The sequence below is a fragment of the Cervus elaphus genome, chromosome 12 (genome assembly GCF_910594005.1).
Source record: "Cervus elaphus chromosome 12, mCerEla1.1, whole genome shotgun sequence".
Lineage (NCBI taxonomy): Eukaryota > Metazoa > Chordata > Mammalia > Artiodactyla > Cervidae > Cervus > Cervus elaphus.
The window spans coordinates 47,320,029-47,328,805 of NC_057826.1; the positions used below are offsets into that span (position 1 = coordinate 47,320,029).

Below are 8,777 nucleotides of genomic sequence, written 5' to 3' on the forward strand. Positions count from 1 at the left end.
GCCTAGTCCTGCCTCCTTCCCTCCCTCAAGTGTCAATCCCAAGAGTGATCCCCGATACATGCTCTGCATGCCAACCTTCGTCTCTGAGTCTGCTTCTCAGGGAACCCAAATTTGAATACTAGAGAAATTAAATTCTTTGTTTCTAATGTGTTATTAAAAGATAAATATTACCTTATAGGGAAACATGTTTTTAACTAGCATTTAAGAATACTATAACATATTGTTTAGGTATTTAAAAATCACTATTTTCTCATGGATAGAGGTTGGGTTGTTTGATTTACTGTGATAGAAAAACAATCAGGAGGATAGAATACAAAACTGTCAAGTCCCCACATGCAGGAAATTATACTGAGGATTGGAATAAGAAGTACCAAGGAGAGAGAGAAATTAGGAGTTTGCTAGTCCTATTGAAACCCACACAGAAAGTTTTTTGTTAAGGCCTAAAGCCATCCGGCTTTCTATAGGACTGACACCCTCCAGGGACTCTGTCAAAGCCATGATGGCATGGTGAAGAAAATACAATACGACCATCATCTGCTTTACCTCTATTCTTAGTTGCTTATCTTGGTCTGGTGTCTCAGAAAATCTTCCTTCCTTGTTCTTTCACTAGCCAAATGTTGACAGCATTTGAATTCTGGTAGAGAATTCAAGAGACGGTGAAAAGCTTTCAATGTAGAGACATGAATCTGAGTTGCCAATAGAAGAGTTTCAAACACCTTGACTAGAGGAAGGAAGGAAGTATAAGGCAGATAGTCTGCTGTAGGCTAAGCCATATACCCTCCTAAAACACCTTTGACAGAGTCTTTAATTAACTATGCCCCATGCTGTGATTATTCATCTGCCTCACAGTGGCAGCTTGGTAGTACAGGCTACCTCACTATCAGTTTGAATTTCAAGTCTGGATTTAATAATTCATTCAACAGATAATTACTGAGGACCTAGCAGTAATAAACAAAGCAGACGAGTCACCTGTCTTTTACTAGGGAGAGACAGAAATAAACAAAAACAAAAATTCAGATCATCATAAAAGCTAAGAAGAGACTAAGGCAAGGTTAAAAGATGGAGGACCACTAGGGGTAAGGATGTTGACTATTTTAGCTGTGAGAAACTAGGTCGGCAAATTACTCTTCTAAAGAGACAGCTTGTGAGCAGAGGTCTGAACAGTAAGTATCAAGCCATGTGAAGATTTAGGTAAAGACCATCCGATGCAAAGGCTATATTCCACAAACAACAAAAAGAAGGTACAGCAGGAATGGAGCAAATGAAGCAGAGAGTGGGGGAGGGGTTGGATAGCAGGAAAGGTCAGAACATTGAGGGCTAGACCAAAGAGTTTGAATTTTGTTCTAAACGTAATAGGAAATGGACTTCCCTGGTGGTCCAGGGGCTAAGAATCCGCACTCCCAATGCAGGGTTCCCAGATTTGATCCCTGGTCAGGGAACTAGATCCCACATGCCACAACTAAGAGTTCATAAACTACAACTAACAAACTGGCACAGTCAAATAAATAAATAAACATCTGTTTGCTTAAAAAAAATAAATAAATGTAAAAGGAAGCCACTGGACAGATTTTTAAACAGGAAGAAGTATGACATGATGTAAGTTTTTGAAGAGCCCTCTAAGGGCTGTTGAGCTATAAAACTGCAAGAGTGAAGTCAGGGAGAACAGTCAGGCAGCCGTGGCTGTGGAGCAGTCAGAGTTGAGAATAGTGGTAGCAGAGGTGATGGGAACTGGCTGGGTCTAGAATGTATTTTAGAAATAAAACTGTCAGGAGTTGATGATGGGTTAGATGTGGGGAATGACAAAAAAGCATTCACTCAGAGATACCTCCCAGGTTTTCTTTGCTGGCACAACTGGATGAACAATAATGCCATCAATTGGGTTGCGGGATGCTGGGGAGGAATAGAATTGGAAGCCAGGAAAAATCAAAAGTCCTATTTGGATCTGTTAAATTTGAGATGTCTGTATCCCAGTGGAGATCTTGAGCTGACAGTTACACATACACACCTATCAGTCAAAAGAGAAGTTGGGGCTGTAAATATAGATCTACATGTCAACATGATAAGGATTCTCTTGAATTGCACGGGACTAGGACTAAACCCCTGGGGAAGGCAATGGCACCCCACTCCAGTACTCTTGCCTGGAAAATCCCATGGGCGGAGGAGCCTGGTAGGCTGCAGTCCATGGGGTCGCTAAGAGTCAAACACAACTGAGCGACTTCACTTTCACTTTTCACTTTCATGCACTGGAGAAGGAAATGGCAACCCACTCTAGTGTTCTTGCCTGAAGAATCCCAGGGACGGGGGAGCCTGGTGGGCTGCCATCTATGGGGTTGCATAGAGTCAGACACAACTGAAGCAACTTAGCAGCAGCAGCAGCAGCAGGACTAAACCCAAGAGACTTAGGACTAAGCTCTGAGGAATGCTAATATTTGGAACAAGAGTTTATGACACTGGAATCATCAGGAGAACTTTAAATAAGAATTGGACTTGGACTCATTTCTCAAAGATTCTGATTTAATTGGTCTGGGGATGCAGCTAGAGTAAGTCTAGAGATTTAAAAGCTCCTAGTGATTCTTATGTGCAGTTAAGGTTGAGAACCATTGATTCAAATGATCGGGAATAAAACGATTAGAATGGAGGGGGCCATCAGCAAGGTAGGAAGAAAACCAGGAAAGTAATGCCTTAGAAGTTAAGTGAAGGGCATGTTCCAGGAATGAAATTGTTAACTGTGTCAAATGCTAATGAGAAGTGAAGTCAAAGAAGGAAGACAAGGCAAGGATGGGGTACCCTAAAGGTGAAAAGTTCTGGTGGGGTTGTGGAGATGAAGGCCTGCCCAGCATGGATTAGACAGACTGGAGAGTGAGGCAGGAGAGACACTGTTGCCCCCTGTGTCCACTCTGCCCCGCCCAAGTCCTGGGCTCAGATCCAGAGACCCTGGCTGCCCCTTGTCCAAAAGCTTGGGTATCCAGTGCCCATCAAATAATACCATCTCAACTACTTGCTCACACGGCCAGCCAACACTGACTCCACAAACTCATTCAATACCTATTGAGCACTTACATGTGTTAGTCATTGTTAGGCAGAGGGGACAGAGAGTAAAATAAGACATGCTTCTTGCTCCCATGGAATTTTCAGTTCATTGAGGAAGCAAGTCACAGATAATTACAACAAAGTAGTCATCTTGATTCTACATCCACAATGTCTATCTTCATCTCCATTTCCACTATTCTAGTTTAGGCCTTGAAAATGAATAATAGTGTCCTAACCAGTCTCCGTATATCCAGTCTCTCCCTTCTTGCTACTATACTTTAAACCTTGCGGCCAAATTCCTTTTCCTAAAGCACAACTCTGTTTATATCATTCATTAATTGTGGAAGCATACATTTAGCACCTATTAAATACAAAAAGAATCCGCCTGCCAATGCACGAGATATAAGACAGGGTTCGATCGTTGGGTCTGGAAGATCTCCTGGAGGAGGGCATGGCAACCTACTCCAGTATTCTTGCCTGGAGAATCCCATGGACAGAGGAGCCTGGTGGGCTACAGTCCATAGGGTCACAAAGAGTCAGGCATAACGAAAATGACTTAGTACACACACACAAAGCACAACTCTCTTCATGTCATTCATTAATTGTGGAAGTATACATTTAGCAGTTACTAAATACAAAAAGAAATTCAGTTTCCCCTCCTATGATGTTAGGGTCACTTTCTAGTTCCAAAATCCTGATTCTGTAATCTCAATCAGCAGTAACCACAACAGTTACCTGGTCCATGCATGAATTCCCTTCATAAATCTCTATAAATCAGAAGAGGATAATCATAAACTGGATAAAAGTACATCCAATTGGTACGTAAACCTCTGAGGATGGAGAATTCACTTTTGAAAGAGTTCAAAACATGTTCAAGAAGTTGCAATTTTTATGAAGTTCTTCCTTTGTAATGCTTCTTGCTTACTCGTTAGAATGCAGGCTTCTTGGCTTGCATTCAAGGTCAGCTATTATTCGACCTTGAGGCATTCCGGTCCTAGTTTCTTATATTTTCCTTCTGTTTCCTTCCCTGAATGTGCTTCCACACCACCACACTATCCCTCTATCCCTTCATATCCAAATACTTCAAGACAGAGCTCAAGTGCCACCTTCTCTGTAAAACCGAGTCCCTCAGCATAACATCACTCCCTCACCTGAGATCCCCTCAGGCTTATTCTTACCTTCCTCTTGGGTTTCCTCCCTTGGTAATTAGGGCACACATCCTATTTTCCATGCCTCATTGAAAGGTCCACGAGAGCCAGGCTCTTGAGAACCTCTGTCTCCTGCACAGGGCATAGCACAGTGCCTTGAAAGTTTCATTAGACACCTGTGGAATAAATACAGCATCACTTCTCTGGATCTATTTCCCATTCTAAGAGAGAAGCTATATTAGCTTTCCTAGACTCTACTATTTTGATGCCCAAATTTAAAGTAAGTATTAGATATTTATTGCATGCCTGAAATTGTGGGCACATTTGGGGGGCAGGGGTCAAGACAATACCACACATGGAAGAATTTTAAACAGAATAAAATGTTAAGATGAATGTGGTCAAGAGTTGCCGTGGAAGGCTAAGAGGAAGAGAAGTTCCTTGAACCTGCCTTTGAATTTCCATATAAAGAGACTTCTTAGGTCTTGGGCATTTTAAGCCTGAAACAAAGGCTGAGTCAGGGACACTAGAGGGAGCCAAGGCCTGCAGACTAGAGAGAAAGCTTCCAGGGTGTTAGCCTTGGGTTCACAGATTCTACAACATTTGCTTAGTAGATTGAGAAGGATATTCTTTATCATACATTCAAATGCTTCCACAGGACAATTTCTAAAAGGAAAATTATTTTGAGTCTATTTTCAGTTTTTTACTAGTGTTAAACCTCTTTTGAGGAGATCAATATTAAGTACTTAATGTCTGTATATTTTATGTCCTCTTTGTCCATGAATATCTCCTGAATCTTAACTGTGAGCTGGTGTGGTTTCTTGGAGCTGGGAGTAGAGAAAGACCAGTGAAACTCTGTTCAGTGACTTGGCCTGAAGCTGGGTGGTCTGTGACCACTGGTTCCCAGGGCGGTCGCATTGTCAGGCCAGGTGACCAGAGGTTGCTGCCCTTATATGTTCTAATATGAGGACTTTGTGGCAGATTACAGCAAAGAAGTCACCCCTCTAGCCTTTTCTCTCAGTCCAGATCCACAGAGAGTCCTAAGCAGGAGTGTTTAAAAGGACCTGGAAGTTTTAAGGCAATAGTGTGAGCTCAGTCTGGCCAGCATCAGCACTGCCCATGCCTGCCTGACAGACAGACAGATGGGAAAACAGAGGCCCCCATCCATGGGCATAAGAACGAGGTATAGTTGGAAGGAGGAAAAAAGAAAATCGAGTACAGCCCTGATGTACTGCCCTACCTCAGACAGAGTGACATGAGACAGTGTGAAAAGCACAGCTGCCAAAGATATAGGAACTGAATCAGTTTTGCCATATATAAATGTTCACTTGAACTAAATTTTGGGACAGAGCAGCTTAAACATGTAAAAGGTAAAAAGGATATCATACCTCTAAAGCAACGGTGACTTAAAGCTTGCCCAGGGCAAAGGGACAAGAGGCCTCACAGCCTAGAGGGAGCACTTTAGGTGCCCTGGCTTGGAGCATCTTCCCACAGTACCTACTCCTAGTGCCACCAGATGGAAATGCAAACAATCAGAAACCGATCAATAGGAGGTCAACCCTGAATAGTCATTGGAAGGACTGATGTTGAAGCTGAAGCTCCAATACTTTGGCCACCTGATGTGAAGAGTTGACTCATTGGATAAGATCCTGAGGCTGGGAAAGGTTGAGGGCAGGAGGAGAAGGGGACAACAGAGGATGAGATGGTTGGACAGCATCACTGACTCAATGGACATGAGTTTGAGCAAACTCTGGGAGATAGTGAAGGATGGGGAAGCCTGGCGTGCTGCAGTCCATGCGGTCACAGCTCAGCGACTGAGCAACAACAAAAATAAGGCAGAAGGGCCTCACCAGCTGCCGGAGGGCCCAGGAGGCTCCCTTTTCCTCCAGGTGCCACTTTCAGAACTCCCCTTGACATGGCCGTCAGAAGCTAGAAGTTAAGTTGAAGGTGGGAGGCTGAAGATCCAGGCCTAGAGGGAGGAATGGAGAGGAACTTGTGAGGCAGGCTGTTAAGCTAAGAAGAGAGAAGCACCTTATCTGCATCTGTCTGTTCCGTCCCCCTTGCTGCTGCCTGGGTATCCTGATGCTGTCCCTCTCCCCTTAAATCCAAAGGAAACAAGCAACAGGAGACACAAGAAAGCAGGCAGGCCTGGAGAGACTGCTTTGGCCACTGGACAAACCCAGTGTGGGGCAGCCGGGGGAGCAGAAGCCCGGGTGCTACTCCCGTGGTTGGGGAAGGCGGAACTGAACCGCCGGCAGGGTTGGGGTAAGGGACCCTTCTGTGCAGGTGGGAGGGTTGTGCGGAGCCATCTGAAGGCAGGGCTGCGGGCAAGCAGTGAAGGGGGTAGGGGGGCTCACCGGGGAAGGCTTGGAAGCTCTGGGCCTGTCCGGACCGAGTTCGCTCATCCACCCACTGCTTTTACCAGAAACAGGGCCCAGCCTGGCTTCCCTCGCGCAAGAGCAGACCCTGGGGCGGAGCGCCTGCAGAAGAGGAGCTGAGAGAGAAGCCCGCAGCATCTGTCTCCGGGGCGCGATGTGAACCTTGTGACGACCCGCTAAGCCCTGAGGGGAGAGCCTAACGCGCAGCACGTGTGGGCTGAGGCGCTGCGGCCAGCTGGGCCTGGGTCTAGGGTGCGGGGGCTGAGCCCACCCGAGAGGCTCAGAGCCCATCTCCGTCCATGGGAGTCTCCAGGCAAGAATACCTGGAGTGGTCCCTGCCCTTCTCCAGGGCATCTTCTCCACCCAGGGATCAAACCCGGCTCTCCCTCCGTGCAGGCTTCTTTACAGTCTTAGCCGCCAGAGAAGCCCCAGAAGGAGTAAATAGAACTGAGGAGAGGAGAGAGGCAGCCCTCTTTGGGTGTGGAGAGCTGGGTGACCACATCAAGAGGAGCTCTGAGCTCTGAGTCTGGTGCACACGCATGTTCTTCCTCAGCAGACACCCCCCAGGAGGCTGGGCATGGAGGGCAGCCACAGTCACACCGGTCCCAGCGGACTCCCGTGGCTGGTGTTGACTTGGATGTAAAGCTTGGTGAAGGCCACGGTCCACTCCCGCTTGGAGACCCCTTCCCTGTTCCCACAGAGCACATCTTTCCACATGGAATTCAGCTGCCACCTTTTTCATAAAACCACCCAGAGTCCGTCAGAAGGCCTATTATCTCCCTCACCTGAGACCCCTCAGGCTTATTTTTACTTTCCTCATGGGTTTCCCCCTTTGGTGACTGGAGCAAGCATCCTATTATCCATGCCTCACGGAAAGGTCCATGAGAGCCAGGCCCCTCTGTTGGGCATCTCTGTCTCCTGCACAGCACCCAGCACGCTGGCTTGAAAGTTTCATTAGACACCTGTGAAATGGATAAAGCAGCAATTCTCTGGATCTGCGTACTCTTCTGTGAAAGGAGGAAGTTATACGAACGTTTCTACAAGCTCTTATTTTCTGATCCCCAATTAGATTAAGTATTAAACACCTGCTGCACGCCTGCTACTGTAACTCTCATTTCAAAGAACTGAAAGACACAAATGTGATTTTGTTGTGGTAACTCAGTGTACAACGAACAATTAGATTATGAGACTAAATAAAATAAAATGCTAAACTGCACACTGTAAGGGGCTCAGAGGAGGGAGAGACGCATGTGGTCCAGCGAGGGCCTAGAGAAACAAAAGGAAGAGAAGTTAGTTGGACTGAGCTTTGATGGTGGGTGGATTTGCACAGGTTGACAGCCCCACAGCTGTTTCAACCCTTGCCCTTGACACCTTGCCCGTGCAGGCTCTTCATTGCTGCTGTTTTCACTAAATAAACTAGAGGCAAGTCAGGAGCCCAGAGCAGCCTCTGGTGGGCTCCATCTCCTTGGAGTCGTGTTTTCTATTTGATCTTCAAGCCTCCCAGGCAGAAGCTATAATCATTATTAAGAAGCGCTGATAATCAGGACCCTTCTTGGATTTCTGCTGCTCAGACCTTGGGAAAACTGAGGTCTGGTGGTTGGGAGTCTCCCTTGAATTTATCCTGCTTCTTACCTCAATACAGGTGTTTACTGCCCTGGTCTTCCAAGATGGATGCTTCCAAAGTCCTGTGGGACTGCCCAGACCTCTACCCTTGCCATGACAAGGGGGTATCTTTTTCAAGGTTCCCACCATCCAGATACTAGAGAGCGATTCTGATGCTCAGCTGGTGGTCACAGGAACACAAGTGTCCTCAACTCAGGCACCCACGATGCCCCAAAACTTCTCCTTGAGAGATGAGACTTTCCTTCTCCAGAGTCTCGTCTGCATCTGGTTTCCTAGGTAGGAAGGACTCAAGCACCCTCGGGTAGACCTCCTGTCTTATCTGTCAACATGAGTCAGGGTAAAGGCAGAGCTTCCTGGAAACCAGTCGTGGGCTCCAGTGTTGCCTTTTCATGCAGATATAACACTTGCTCCGGGATAACATGGTCTGTGAGTCCAACAAACAGGCAGACCCTAAGCTCAGAACACGGCTGGCCTTGTGGTGGTGGCATGCCTTCTGGCTTCCCACAGAGCTTCACTGTGTTTCCCATCACAATCAGCATTGTCTCTTCTTCTGTGTCTATTTGTGTCTGCAATGCCTAGCACAGAGCCTGGCTTGCAGCAG

The 8,777-nt window shown here is 46.4% G+C and overlaps 1 protein-coding gene across 3 annotated transcripts in view; it reads right to left on the reverse strand.

Annotated features, from left to right (window-relative positions):
• Positions 1-6,996, reverse strand: part of MNS1 (meiosis specific nuclear structural 1) — a 104,768-nt gene extending 97,772 nt beyond the window's left edge. Inside the window, exons 1-3 of one of the 3 annotated variants that reach the window (XM_043921179.1) lie at positions 6,877-6,996; positions 6,026-6,144; positions 4,209-4,354 (exon numbers count right to left, since the gene is read on the reverse strand). The gene's annotated coding sequence lies outside the window, so the exon portion shown is untranslated. Of the gene's footprint in view, positions 1-4,208; positions 4,355-6,025; positions 6,312-6,532; positions 6,642-6,876 lie in introns of those variants that run through there. The other 2 variants (XM_043921180.1, XM_043921181.1) reach the window with 2 other exon arrangements.
• Positions 6,997-8,777: the final 1,781 nt, after the last annotated feature.